The sequence below is a fragment of the Panthera tigris genome, chromosome A3, assembly GCF_018350195.1.
Source record: "Panthera tigris isolate Pti1 chromosome A3, P.tigris_Pti1_mat1.1, whole genome shotgun sequence".
In the NCBI taxonomy this organism is placed as follows: domain Eukaryota; kingdom Metazoa; phylum Chordata; class Mammalia; order Carnivora; family Felidae; genus Panthera; species Panthera tigris.
Genome location: NC_056662.1, coordinates 138,157,956 through 138,172,402, shown reverse-complemented (window position 1 = coordinate 138,172,402; position 14,447 = coordinate 138,157,956). Strand labels below are relative to the sequence as shown.

The 14,447-nt window shown below is 46.1% G+C and overlaps 1 long non-coding RNA gene across 1 annotated transcript; it reads left to right on the top strand.

Annotated features, from left to right (window-relative positions):
- Positions 1 to 5,504: 5,504 nt before the first annotated feature.
- On the top strand, positions 5,505 to 10,924 carry LOC122237099. The gene is made up of 3 exons (XR_006215314.1): positions 5,505 to 5,574; positions 9,130 to 9,359; positions 10,316 to 10,924. It is a non-coding gene; the product is annotated as an uncharacterized LOC122237099 (long non-coding RNA).
- The last annotated feature ends 3,523 nt before the right edge of the window (positions 10,925 to 14,447 follow it).

The following is a 14,447-nucleotide window of genomic DNA, read 5'->3' as shown; positions in this document are numbered from 1 at the left end:
GGAGCCTGGAGCCTGTTTCCGATTCTGTGTCTCCCTCTCTCTCTGTCCCTCCCCCGTTCATGCTCTGTCTCTCTCTGTCCCAAAAATAAAATAAACGTTGAAAAAAAAATTAAAAAAAAAAAATTAAAAAAAGAAAAAAAAAAGTGGCTCAGCTGGAGGGTGTTTCTAACTCGTAGACGAGCTTTAAGTAGTCTTCAAATAATTTCCCTGGTCTGTAAATCTTACACCATGGAATGTCTATATGCTTGCTATACAAACCTAGAGCTCTAAGTATTTGCCTCCCAACCGAAATCCAGTTTGTAAATAAACAGCAAATAAATAGTCTTTAGTAAAAAATAGATAGTCTTTAGTAACTAGTCTTTAGTAAAAACAATGTGAGCTCTCTAGATACTGTGGATAAGATCTGTAGGATTCTGTGAACAGAGAAAGCACTAGAACGTGCTCCAAGGGGACTTGGGACCCCCTCCAGGGCTCATGTCCTGACACAAATCTAGGCTCAAGTTCCAGCCAATGTTGAAAATCAAGTACATGAATTGTGGGAAACAGCTCTGACTTCATGCTAGTCCTGGAAGCTGTTGTTTTCTTGACTTCTTTCCTGATGTTATTTTCATGTGGAAAGATGTTCCTAAAATATTATTAAGCTGACTGAATATATCACCTCTTAAAGATTATGATATACCTTTTATGACCCAATGCTAAAATTGGTTTTTATTTTGGAGACAAGTACCTGTGCCCTTTTTGCCTATTTTGGTGTGTGTGTGTGTGTGTGTGTGTGTGTGTGTGTGTGTGAAAGAGAGACAGATAGACAGAGACAGAGAATGAGAGAGAGTAACAGTTACTTAACTATTACTAACTGTCCTTGGTAATTAGGAGGAAAAGATTTCCCTCCATAATTTAAAACCCACCTTAAACTTCCTTACTGCTGCTCTATCTTTACTACCTTTCAAGAGGGGTAGAGAAAAGCTATTTTGAATAAGAGATATTTGACCTTAATAGTATATTCATCATTCATACCTGTTATTCTCAGAAGGGAAGTTCATATTCTCTTCTGAGGTAATTCATGTATCTTTTTACATTCCCATCAATCTGTCCATCCAATCACCCATTGACCCATCCATCCATCCATCCCTCCATCCATCCATCCATCCATCCACCCATCCATCCAACCACACATCCACCTATCCATCTATCCATCCATCCACCTATCCATTTATCCATCCATCCACCTATTCATCTATCCATCCATCCACCCACCCACTCATCCATTCATCCATCCATCCATCCATCCTTCCATCCACCCACCCACTCATCCATCCATCCATCCATCCATCCATCCATCCATCCACCTATCCATCTATCCATCCATCCACCCACCCACTCATCCATCCATCCATCCATCCATCCATCCATCCATCCATCCACCTATCCATCTATCCATCCATCCACCTATCCATTTATCCATCCATCCACCTATCCACCTATCCATCCATCCACCCACCCACTCATCCATCCATCCATCCATCCATCCATCCATCCATCCACCTATCCATCTATCCATCCATCCACCTATCCATTTATCCATCCATCCACCTATCCATCCACCCACCCACTCATCCATCCATCCATCCATCCATCCACCCATCCACCCTCCCACTTTCCTCTCTGTCTAACATTTCCATGGTTTTCTCCCTACCCCATGTATAGATGCACTGTGCTGGTTAAGAGCATGAAGAACTGCCTATGTCCAATCTTGCTCCTCAGTTTGCTCACAGTCTTACTGGGAAGTAAGTACCTGAAATGATGAAAGGAGAGAAAAAATTCCAAGAGAAATCTGCTAGATGGCAAAAGTTTTTCTTTTTCTTGCATTATTTTTTTGGGGGATGTAGATATTGACCAATTCACTTCACCCTAGAGAGGAGGATAAAGAACTGGGGGCTGGACACATCTTCATATCTGTTGTGTCGACCATGCCGTGCACTGAGCAACGTTCTAAAATACCTTGTCAGATGTGAAGTATGACGACAGCCCAATCGTAGTTATAACAATTCATTTGCTTAAAAGTAAGAAATTAATGATATACTCATTTTAAGAAAGAGACAAAAGCAACATGAATAGAATGAGCCCTAGATACATTAGTTTCATCTAGTTGATTATTTATTTGGGTGTCCTTGGAAAAGTCATTTAACACCTATGAATATCCGTATGTGGTAAATGTCTATAACTGTACTTTATCTGCATTTCTAATTCCTAATTTGAAGATCAAATGAGACAAAAAATGGTGAAAACACTTTAGAAAGTATGAAGTGGTACTAATACAATGTAGGGATGATTAACACTAGTAGTGATGTTAATAATAGTGCTGGTGGGAGAAGAAGATAAAAATAAGAAAGAGTGGTGCTTTAGGAAGCAATGCATAGATAAATCCTGATCCTCCAGTGGCTTCCTGATTTACGCCATGGAAATAAAAATGTTAATATGTAGTAAAACCTCACAAATCCTGACTAATTGGGGGAAAAGCCAATTTGAATTTCTGAAAGGTTTTAAAAGAAATGTAGCTCTATTACTTTAAAATGCATATAGTAATAGGAGCTACTGGTTAATAAAACTACTGTGCAGGCCTCCATTAATAAGTAGCTTGGGATAATGTTTAATCATCACAGATTCATGAATGCAGTCAAATATCTACCAAATACCTGAGTGCTCTGTTGCAGGCCAAGCACTAGGGATAAACACAGAAAGGAGGTGTTCATCCTGTCCTCAACAGGTTCACTGTCGAGGGCGTCATACCTGACAAGCTCATGGGTCATCACCATATGCCGTTACAAGTGTTGTCACGGTACTTGTGTGCTCAGGATACCTGGGCTCACTTTGGAAGGACATATTTCTTAGTTTGGGGAGCAAGGAAAGATTTCCCATAGAAAGTGGCATCTGTATTGAAACCTAAGAGGTAAATTGGAATAAGTCATAAAAGGCGGGAGAGGAAGTTATTTGAACTTTGTCCTAATGAAAGTCAGAGCGTGAGAGATTTTCAAGTATGAATCCCAGATAATAGGATCTGCCCTGTGGCTGGAGCATGAAGAATTGACAGGGAGGTGTGATGTGAGTCTGCAGGACGGGGGGTCTAATCAGCAGGTGACCTCACTTTGGGCACAGGCAGCAAGGACGGAGATTTACAAAGATCAAAAGCACCAGCGATTCGTAGGATGGAAGGAGGGGGGATTTTTGGTTTTGTAGTTTGATTTGGAGATAAATTTGGGGCTTCCAGGGGGAGACTTCTAGCAGGAAGATGGATGTAAAGAATTGCAGATATAGATTTAACACCGGGTTTTGTGTCAGATCATCAGTTGCTGTGTCCCTTGACACAAAACAGGTTTGTCTTCCCTTAGAAGATTAGCACCATTGTCGAACGACACAGTCTTTGAAAGCTGCGCGACCGACGCTGGCCCCACGGTAGCACTTGGTGATTTCTCCCTTCGCGTGGCTTCCTCCGCCCGCCCCCTAAACACTGGTGTTCTCCGAGGTTCTGTTGCCTTTGTAACATCTCTTCTCATTTTCCCCAGGGAACAGTACCCTTCTCAGGCCTTTCCTGGTGCCTGTGAAATTTGAACCCAAATGTCTAAAATGATCTATTGGAATGTCTCCCAGGTTCCTCAAGTTGCCCTTTCTCTCTTTCCAGTGACCGTCATCTTCCTGTCTTTGATGCTGGAAACCATGAATCTGTGAAGCATTGTAGGCTCTTTCCTCTCCTTAACTCTCTCGCTCTGAACCAGCCCGCCATCTCTTCCCACCCCTCCGGCCTCAGGCCAGGCTCTATTTTCCCTCCACTGGGTGAGCAAAGGCCACCTGACTGCCACTCGCCTTCTGTGTCTCCTCTGCAAAGTCACCACGACCATAGTTGAGCTTCCCTCTGCAGAACCCCCCCCGGGGCCCCCACTGTAGATGGAAATCAATTGATCGGTCACTCACCCCACACTTCTTGGTCCATCAGCCAGGCTTCTCCACATATGACGGGACCCACTTCTATGGCCTCTGCCTGTCTTGGACAATACAAGTCAGCATTGCTGATCTGTGTGCAGCCCTGCGTACTCCAAGCTGCTAGGCATCTCTGTTCACTTGTGCGTGTTCCTCTTCCTCTCAGAACGTCCCTTCTTTCTCTCTTTGTTCAACTCATCCTTCAATGCCTAGTCTAAGCCACTTCACTGAATGGAGGCCTTCCTTTGACTCTCTCCCCATTCCCAGCAGGCTGAGGGCAGCCCCATTCTGTGCTCCTCTGGCTCTGTCCACAGGCCGTGCCAGACACACCTGTCATTGGAATTACCCATCTCTCCCCCAAGACGCTTGACACCCCAATATCATGGTAGCTTTTTATCCTCCAAGAGAGTCATGGGCCGGATGAAAGAGGTCATCCAGTGAACATCATTAGACTATGCTTTGTGGAAAGCCTTCAGTAGCAATGGAAATGGAATAAACCAGTTTTTAAATAAATTCATTTGTTGTGTGGGTGACTGGAAAACGTTTCTGGGAACCACGATAGAACTCTCTCGTACCGTAATGACCTGGGTAAGTCAACAATCTTTGCCCTTAGCCAGTTAAAAAAAATGTCACTATTTTATTTTTAGCTTCATACACAAGTTATAGTCTTTCCTTAGAATTGTGTCTATTTAATCCTTATCAGAAGGAATGACAAATACACTAGTGAAGTTTTCTATGCAAGACTGATGAGCTGCCTGAACAGTCGTGGCCGCTGTGCGCTTGAGCTCACCGCAACACGCATCACATGCGTTCACAGCTACGTTGGATATTCACGGTACAGAGTGACCGGTAAAGCTTACATTATAGAAATGTCCACAGAATGATCAATAAAGCTCACATTATGGACACGTCCATAGAGTGACTGGTAAAGCTTACATTATAGACCCATCCATAGGAAGAGATATCAACCTATGGATTTACATTTTGGCTACTGCTTGGATAAACACATGAAGGCAGATAGAGAGTGGTTGGGAAAGAGAGACACATGGTGACAGTCCAGGTAGAAGTAACACATTAAATGGAGGTGGAGACACCAGGAGATTAAACAAGTGAGTTGGATTCCAGAGAAACAACAAAGATCTCTCTCTTTGTTTTTAATGTTTCTTTATTTTTGAGAGAGAGAGAGAGCGAGAGAGAGAGCGAGAGCACACACACAAGTGGGGGAGGGGCAGAGCGAGAGGGAGACACAGAATCCAAAGCAGACTCCAGGCTCCGAGCTGTCAGCACAGAGCCTGACACAGAGCTCAAACCCATGAACCGTGAGATCACGTCCTGAGCCGAAGTCAGAAGCTTAACTGATGGAGCCACCCGGGTGCCCCAACAGAGATCTTTTTGATGGGAAAGATATATTCAGTTAAGGGAGAGCCCTGAAAGTCATTCTGATGAGGTCTGATCTCACGCAGAGGCTGTGTGGGGCACCTGAGTGCTGGGATGATGTCATAATAAGAACTAACACTGAGAGTTTATCGTGTGACAGACACAGTCTTTCATCTTTACAACAACACCATTGAGGTAGCCATGGTTTCTACCCCATCCCTACAGGTGAGTAACCTCAGTCATTGTGGGCTTACAAAGGGTGGCAAGTGGCAGAACTGGGTTTCAAGCCCGGCCACATAGGCCCTGGACCCCACGCTCTTAAACGCTATCGTGTGGAGGGAGTATTTGGGACAGGAGTCTGTCTCTGTGCACAGGAAGAAACAGAAGAAACAGAGACCAGGAGTAAGAGCTCATTTTTAAGATGATAAAGTTGTTGACCACTTGGGACAGAGGAGATGTAAAGAAAGGAAAAAAAATATTTTTCTAAGATAGAAGCTCTATCAGAGGATTATAGCCTTTTATGGGTCAGAGAATTTGATGACCCTGCAGGGTCTCCTGTGTGAGGACACGGCATTCGTGTGCAACATGCTCAGTGTGCACACGTGGTTCAGTGAGCTCACAATCACCTGGGGCCATGACACTCAGGTCGGGAATCTCTACTGGAGGCTGTAGGAGGACCAGGTTGTGGAGGAGTGTGCGGTCTGGCAGGGGAGTGAAGGCTGAAGTGTGGGGCCATGTGTGAGCCTGGGTACTGACTGCAAAGTTCAGCCATGAGAGCTACAGGCAGGAGAATGAAGGAACTGGGCTTTTCTGTGCGTACTCACCACATCACTCAGTCACGTACGATTCAAAGGTGGCTGGAAATACACTACAAATTCCATTGTTAAAAATAATGAAAGCCAGAGAACTAAAAAATTATGGCAAAACAATACAACCAGCCATTTCAGAACCACAATCAACCAAAGCCATGGCATAAACTGAAAATCATCCAACCAAGAGGAACCACTAAATTTCCATCAGATAGTGAACGTCCAGGGCGCTTTGACTTGAGGCTGTTCTTGCCACTCGTCCTCATGGCTCCGTGGGGTGGCAGCCATATGCTGGCAACTATGACACAGAGAGATTTGATGGGTTTTGGAACTCCATGAAAAACACCATTCTCAGCTCACAGTATTCTGTCTAGGAAGTCTCCACTTTTTTTTTTAATGTTTTATTTATTTTTGAGACAGAGAGACAGAGCATGAGCAGGGGAGGGGCAGAGAGAGAGGGAGACACAGAATCCAAAACAGGCTCCAGGCTCTGAGCTGTCAGCACAGAGCCCGATGTGGGGCTTGAACTCACAAACTGCGAGATCATGACCTGAGCTGAAGTCGGACGCTCAACTGACTGAGCCACCCAGGCACCCCTAGGAAATCTCCACTCTTAGAGCACAGTAGGGAGAGAGGTCTACTGTCAGGGTTGTACCAAAACATAGCCAGTGCTGGCACCCCAGCTGCTTAAGGTGGTGACTTCAGATGGCGGCAGATGGAAGTCTTACTTGGGGTTGAAAAGGAAATCCTAGAAAAACCCCAAGAACTAGACAACACTAGTGAATTTGGAAAGTGGTGTCAGATTGTGCGAGTCTAAAAGGCTGCTTGCATGCACACGGCCACATGCGTGTCTAGGAAAGCAGTAGGAGAGGAAAGGCACTGGTCACTCACCGTGGAGTACCCTGAGGCCCTATACCAGCAGAGTGAGGGGTAAGGATGTCTTATAAAGAAGCCTGAAGTGTGAAGGCATGTCTCCATGCATCGATTCCCCCTCACCAAGGATGGAAGATGTTCACAAAATGCCCTTAGGAAAATCTGAGCCATCTGTGGCTGATTGCTATACTGACCTGGTGTAGCACCTAGGAAGCCAGGTATAAAAACAAGCAAAGGAAAAAACAATCAAACAAATAAACCCCAAGGATTAGAAAAGATAACAAAAAACTCAGAGGCCATACCACACAGGGTATACAAAGTGTATAGAATTTAACAAAAGGAGTATTAAAAAGGTACACTAAAAACTACCCAATATTGTTTCAAGAAATATAAGATCTAAGTAAATGGAAAGATATCCCATATTCATGTATCAGATTTATCTACAGAGTCAGTGCAGACTCTATCAAAAGCCAGTAGTTGTTTTTTTTCACTTGTTAGTGTGTGTGTGTGTGTGTGTGTGTGCGCGCATGTGCGTGTGAGTGTTTTCCCTGATATCATTAAGTTGATCCTAAAATTCATGTGGAAATGCAAGGATACAGAATAAGCAAAGCCGTCTTGGGTGGAATGAACAGAAATGGAAGAATCAAGCTCCCTGATCTCAAAACCTACGAAAGCGCTAAAGCAGTAACCAAGCCACTGTTGTACTGGTTTAAGGGTAGAGATGTCGATCGATGGAGTACAAGTGAGAATCCAGATTCCAGTATTTATGGCTAATTGACTTTTGCCAGTAGTGCCAGAACTCTTTGATGGGAGCAGGACAGTCTTTTCATCAAACGGTGCTGGACAGGACATCCACATGCAAAAGAGTGAAGCCGGACCCTCACCTCACACCGTATACAAAAATGAACTCAACACGGATGGTAGACCTAAATGTAAGATCTAAAACTATGAAACTTCTAGAGGAAATCTCTGTGGCCTTGGCTTTGGCAATGGTAGCTTAACTATAACACCAAAACACAAGCAAAAACCAAACGTGTCCCTTGAAACTTACCAAAATTAAACACTTTTCTGGGATGGAGGACACCATTAAGAAAATGAAAAAGCAACACACCAAATGGAAAAATATTTGCAAATCATCCACTGGCAAGGACCTGTAGCCAGGATATGAAAATAATTATTTGATGCAAAAATAAAAAGATAAATAAAAAAATAAAAAGCAAAGGATTTGAATGGACATTTCTCCAAATAAGATAGACAAATGGACAATAATTGCATGAGAAGAGGCTGGAAATCATTGGTTGTCAGAGAAATACGTCAAAACCACCCTGCGATAGCACTTCACATCCCTTGGGATGGCTCTTGTAAAGGGGGAAAAGGGAAACCAGCAAATGATGGCAAGGATTGGAGAAATCAGAACTCTCACCCATTGCAGGCCAGAATGAAAATATTGTAGTGACTTTGGTTAAGATATCGGCAGTTTTTAAAAGTGCCAAACACAGGACTAACATATGACACCGCAATTTCACTTCTACCTAAGAGAAATGAAAACATATCCACACAAAAGCTTGTGTATATGTTTACAGAAGCATTTTTCATAACAGCTGAAATGTGGGAAAAACTTAAATTTCCATTAACTGATGAGGGCATAGATGAATTGTGGCATATGCACACAATGGAATCCTACTCATCCTTAAAAAAGAGTGAAGTTCTCATGCATGTCAGGCCATGGATGAACCGTGGCAACAATGCTAAGTCAAAAAAGCTGCAACTCACAGAAACTCGTATTGTTTGATTCCGTGTATGGGGATCGTCCACGATCGGCAAGACCACAGAGACAGAAAGTGGGTTAGTGATTCCAAGAGTGGGGAGGAGGTTGGGTAATGACAGGTGATGGACATGGGGCCTGTTCCTGGAGTCCTGAATGGTTGTAACGTTAGATGTTGGTGAGAGTTGCCCAACTTTGGGGATACACTGACATCATCAGATTCCTGTTCTTACTGGGGGAATTTATGCTCAGTGATTCCCGGTAAAAGCATAAAAATATGGGTTTCCACTGTAGAAAGAGCAAGGGATAAAGCAGATTCTTTTGTCCTGCCAGGGGCATCTTCAGTTTTTGTCTCCAGAACTCACTAGTGGTCATTAAAATGCCAGGGAACAGTTCTTGACTCCTTTCCACTCCGCTACCTGCCCTTCAGACAAATCTCCGTCTGCTCTACGGTGGCCTAACCAGACTGCTTCCTCGATGGCAGTGACATCACTACGAGTGGATTCAACATGGTGGCGCCATGGCACCAAGTGCCTCTTACATGTTTGGAACTAAATGAACAGGTACGGTTCCATTGCTTCCTGCTGGCCATTGGTTTGTACATCGACCCATTTGTTCACCGGGCATTCGATGGCTTATAGACCTGTGTTGAGCCCTGCTGGCTTCGTTTGAAAGATCTCTGGCAAAGACTCAGGAAATCGAAAGTCTAGTCCCAGATGCTTGGATATGTTTCTCAGCTTCTTCATACCTCAATTTCTTCAAATGAAAATGTGGGTGATGATCAAAAGGGACGATAACACCCATTACTTGCATGTTGTGAGGATCTAATACCACCAACGCTGTATCACACACACACACACACACACACACACACATACACAGACACACACACTCATGCATGTGTAGTGTAATGGAGCATCCTGCGGAATGCTCAGTAGCACCTGGGACTGTTTAACCAGCAGAAAAACTTAGACCCGAGGACTTGCCTCAGTTGGCTCTGCTCCCAGAGGAAGTGCCAGCACCAGGCTGAACCAAGCACCATCCAACCCAATGGGGAATTTCAACAAAGCAAGGGTTAAGTCACATTCGTTTGTTAATCTTTTAAAGAGTCATGTAAAAACCATTCTCATTGTTTCAAGTTTACATCAGCAAATGATGCTGTGGATAATTAGCTCTGTCTTCACATTTCTTGTTCTGGTCCATACAGCAGGACCCCACCTCCGAAATTCTGACCGTGCTCTCCTGCCATTAAAGGATGCTTGTTTCTTTTTAGGAACAGCTCAGAATTTATTTTGGAATTACTCACAGTGAAAGAACAACTCCCCCCCAAATGTGGCATATAACATGATAACATTTATAGTAATAGAATTATCATGTGAAAATGCTTTGTTGAAACTTAAAAATCAATGCTTGGGTTTGTGAGGGGCTATAGTTCCAGAAATAACTGCACCACAATTTGGTCATAATGCTTCACATAGCCCAAATTCACATGGGGCTCGGGCTTTTCTCAACCTTTCAGGAAGGAAGGCAGCCTCGCGAGGACTCCCCAGATGGTAAGGGAAGATCGTTCCATGGTTGGGAATCAAATAGGCGGCTTTCAGACATGCTGCACAGCATGAATTCCACAGCCCACCGCCCGATGCGATCTCTTTGCCGAGGACCCCAGCCCTGCCTGGGGCAGAAGGGCATCAGGGGACCTGGCACCTTGTAAGGCCACCACACTCCTCCTGATCAAGATGCGGCACGGATCGAGATCCGGTTCTGAGCTGCGTCAGAGACTGGGGTGTCTCCAATGGACCCCGGAAAGTCGTCATGAGGATCCAGTGTCCCTGGCGGCCCATGTGAGCTGACGGCTTGCTCCTGAGTGACCCCGTGGTGGCTGTTGAGGTTCGCATTTTCACACAGCACACTCTAAGCCAGCTGGAACACTTCTGCTTTGAAGAAATATCCACCTTACCCAACTGCCGACGCTTCTCTCAAACTTTTAAGGCTGTGGTGCTCATGGGTGCAGATCCTCACTTAGCTTTGCCCTGAGTAGCAATCAGTTGATTGATGAGTGTTGCCAACCGGTTAGATTCGCTGATATGCAATATGCTTGGCAGGGGGGCTCCCTGGACGCGGGAGGGAATGACGGCCGTCTTAGTGATCTGTCACCTCTGTCATCACCTTTTTCTGGGTGGGACAGACACAGGCAGCCTAGGCGAGGGCCTTGTTGTGACAGACTGAAGTTGCTGGATTTGCTGCATCGAACTGGCTATAATTCTACTCATCACCCACAACTGCCAACCCGTTTCTCGTAAGGTAGTCACTCTTTATGGAAAATTGGTTTAACCAGAAGGTGGAATCCTGCAGTTTTGCAGAATTCAGCAGTAAGAAAAAGGGGGTGGACATTTGGATACTTCAGACAAGATAGGATTGATGAGAAAAGGAAAAAGTCAGCATTGGTGCCAGGGGTGTGGGAAACTGGGGAGACAGCTGTCAATTAAGAAAGAAGCTAACGTATCAGCTACCTACTACATGACACGCAGGGCATTTTGTTAGAGACTCAGAGGGGTAATAACAGAAAATTCAGTTTCTGCCCTCAAACTGGTAGACACTCATCACGGCTCCCGACGACCCCCACCTCCAGGTGTTTGCACATGTGGAACGCCTTACTCTTGGTGTCGCCTGACCTGATGGCTTGCTTATAAGGAACGGAATATGGCGAAAGGGGCTGGGATGTCCCTTTCCGGGTGAGGCCACACTGTGAGTTCTGCCTCACTAGCGATGGCCCCGGCTGTCCTCACATGCTCGCAGCGGGGGCTGCTCGGCAAGGAGCGGAGGCTGGCCTTCAGCCAGCAGCTGGTGAGGAGTGGAGGCCTCCGTCCAACAGCGTGTGGGGACTGGACTCTGCCAGCGTCTCCTGAGTGAGCTGGGAGCTGGACATGTTCCAGTGGACCTTGTGGTGACAGCTTCCTTGAGAGACCCTGAACCAGAGGATTCACCAGAGCGGTGCCTGGCCTCCTGACCCACAGACACGGTGAGATAGTCTATGGGTGTGTTTCTTAAGTCACTAAATACTGGTATAACTGGTTTCACAGCAACACACAGTGAACACAAGATCTAACCGTGAAAGAAGATAATTAGTGAAATGATAATCTACATCTTAAGGCAGCATAAGTACTCGATGAGCAGATACTGGCTGCCATCGGTCAGATACGCGTGTTTCTCGAGAAGCCCAGCTGGTGCGGCGTGAGAACGGTGACCTTCACAGCCAGGCTTCTTGACCGAGCTGGCACCCTTGTCCCACCATGGCCCAAACTGGGCAGTGCCTCTTTTCTCGGTGGCCTCATTTCTCTGTCCCACTTCCCCGGGTCCACAGTTTTGAGCTACGGCCACTGTCAGTGCTCCCATCCTTCCCGCAACTCCACCCGCCATTCTGTTGCCAGGTTCAGCCTCCGAGTGCTCTGCTCTCTGCGTGGCACTGAATTTTCTGTCTTCCTTGTGTGTGTTCATGTTTTTCCGGGGACTTGAAATGCCCCCCACCCCCTGCCCTGTGCTTCTCTAGCTCTTGAACTTCTACTCATCCTTGAGACCTACCCCAAATATACTCTGTTACGTGCCGCACCACGTCTGTGTTGATCCTGTCCTCAGACTCACGATGGTCCCCCTTTGGCTGTGGATTCACGTAACGAACACGGTGCACGCTTCTCACAGACCGCTCAGTGCAGTCTACCTTTTATTATGGTTATTTATGTTCATATTTTTAGCCCTATACATTTCTCAAAGTCCCAAACAGAATAAATCTTATTCATAACAGTACCCCGAGCGCCTCACTCTGTGCTCGGAGCATAACGAGCACTCAGTAACGTTAGTGGAATTGAATTTGATTCACAAAGTCCTACTGTTTAATGTCCCCACTGGAGCCCAACTAGCAAGGCATTGAAGGGGCTCGGCATCCAGCCCAGGGATTTGAATTAGCCCGTCTATGCCTCCCTCTGACTCTCCCCTGTGAACAACCTGCCTCATTCCCGCCAGCCTTCTCCTCCCACACTTGGTTTCCTGACTCATGATTTCCCTCTCTTTTTCATTTCTTTTTTTTCCCCTGCCCCTGCCCAGGTGGGCTTGTCCCAGAGAGAAGAGAAGATGGGGGTTCTAAGCCCCCATCTAGTATTCTTCACATAGAAACTGCACATGTAATTGTTACGGTTTCTATCTGGCCCTCATCCGGGTTTCTAAGCAAAATGAAGGAAGAGGTCACCACGATCTCATTTCTTAGGGTCCTGTGTTTGGAAGGCTTCTCTGTCTTAGTGACGAGATATTGGAGAGACACAGAAGTGCTGGGGGCAGGCGTCGCGGGAGCCTGTCTCGGAAGGCACAGAGCTCTGGCGGTGACACACGCGCTCAGACATACGAAGAGCAGACCGTGAAAGATCTTTCCTATTGAGGCAACAGAGCGCTCAGTCAGGTGATTGGGGTTTTAAGCCAATCTACATAGCAAGGGATATAGATCCAGACTGGAAATTAAATTGTAGGGTTGTCTCATCCTAAGCATTATTTTCAATAATACACGTTTTATACTTGTACACTGTGGTTATTGAAGGAAATGGCTGAAAGGGGAAAGCGTGTGGTTGAGAAATACGCCAAGCAGATCTGACCCCAGAAAGAAGCCCAAACCCTGGGTCACTCTTCTCCGTTTCACCTGCTTGTCTCGCTCTGCCCCTCGCCTTGGCGTTCACGTGGCGTTTCATGATTCGTAAAACACAAGATGTGACACACGCGCAGCCGTGGAGTAATCACGGTGGGCTTCTTGAGGCAGACCTGTCTCCCTGAGCCCAGCCCCCGCCTGGCACCGGGCCAGGCTCGAGGGACGTGTGTCCTCAATTACTCTCTGCCGGTGGAATCTCAGACAAAGGGCTTGGGTAGTTTCTCTGACCTTTCGCTTACACGGAACCTTTCATTATTCGTCATAGGCCCGTGGTTTTCCCTCAGCCTCTTGATACTTTTATTCAGCAAACACCCATGAATATGTATGTCTGTTCCTGCCCCCGGCTCTGATGCTGGCTTGTTCTACGAGCTCCTGTTTCCCTCATGCAGGTCACGACGTTCTCCAAACAAAATCAGTGTATCATGCTTTAAAAGAAGGCAAACAGTGCTTTGTAGGACAAACTATCCTTGACTTCACCAGCTCCAACGCCCCCCTGGTTGGAGGAGTGCCTTTTGTCACCCCTGTGGCCCCCACCGTCCTGAGCACCTGGGGCTCTGTGAGCAATTCCCTGTAGCGCCTACAGCCGGGGTCCCCCAGCCTCCCTCGTGCTGAGGGCTGTCTGCTCTCTCTCTGCTCAGGTCTGCTGCATTACCGGGACAATCCTGTGTGCGAGTGTTAGACTGCTGGGCATACTGGATTTTTCTTTCCTTTCCTTCATTCTGAAGAGAGGTTTTACAATGTCAAGGAAAACTGAAAAGCTCTGACTTGCACCGCTACCCCTCCCTTCTACTGTCTTTGGAAAATCTCACCACTGGTGAAGGGTTAGGGGCCATATGTAATCAGGTCAAGTGAGCTTCCAAGGTTGGCATCTTTATGCTCAGGCTTCTGAAATCCATGTCGGGGGTTCGTCTGTCGTGTTGCAATCACTTTAGAACAAACTGAAGGTCTCCCTGCACGGCAAACA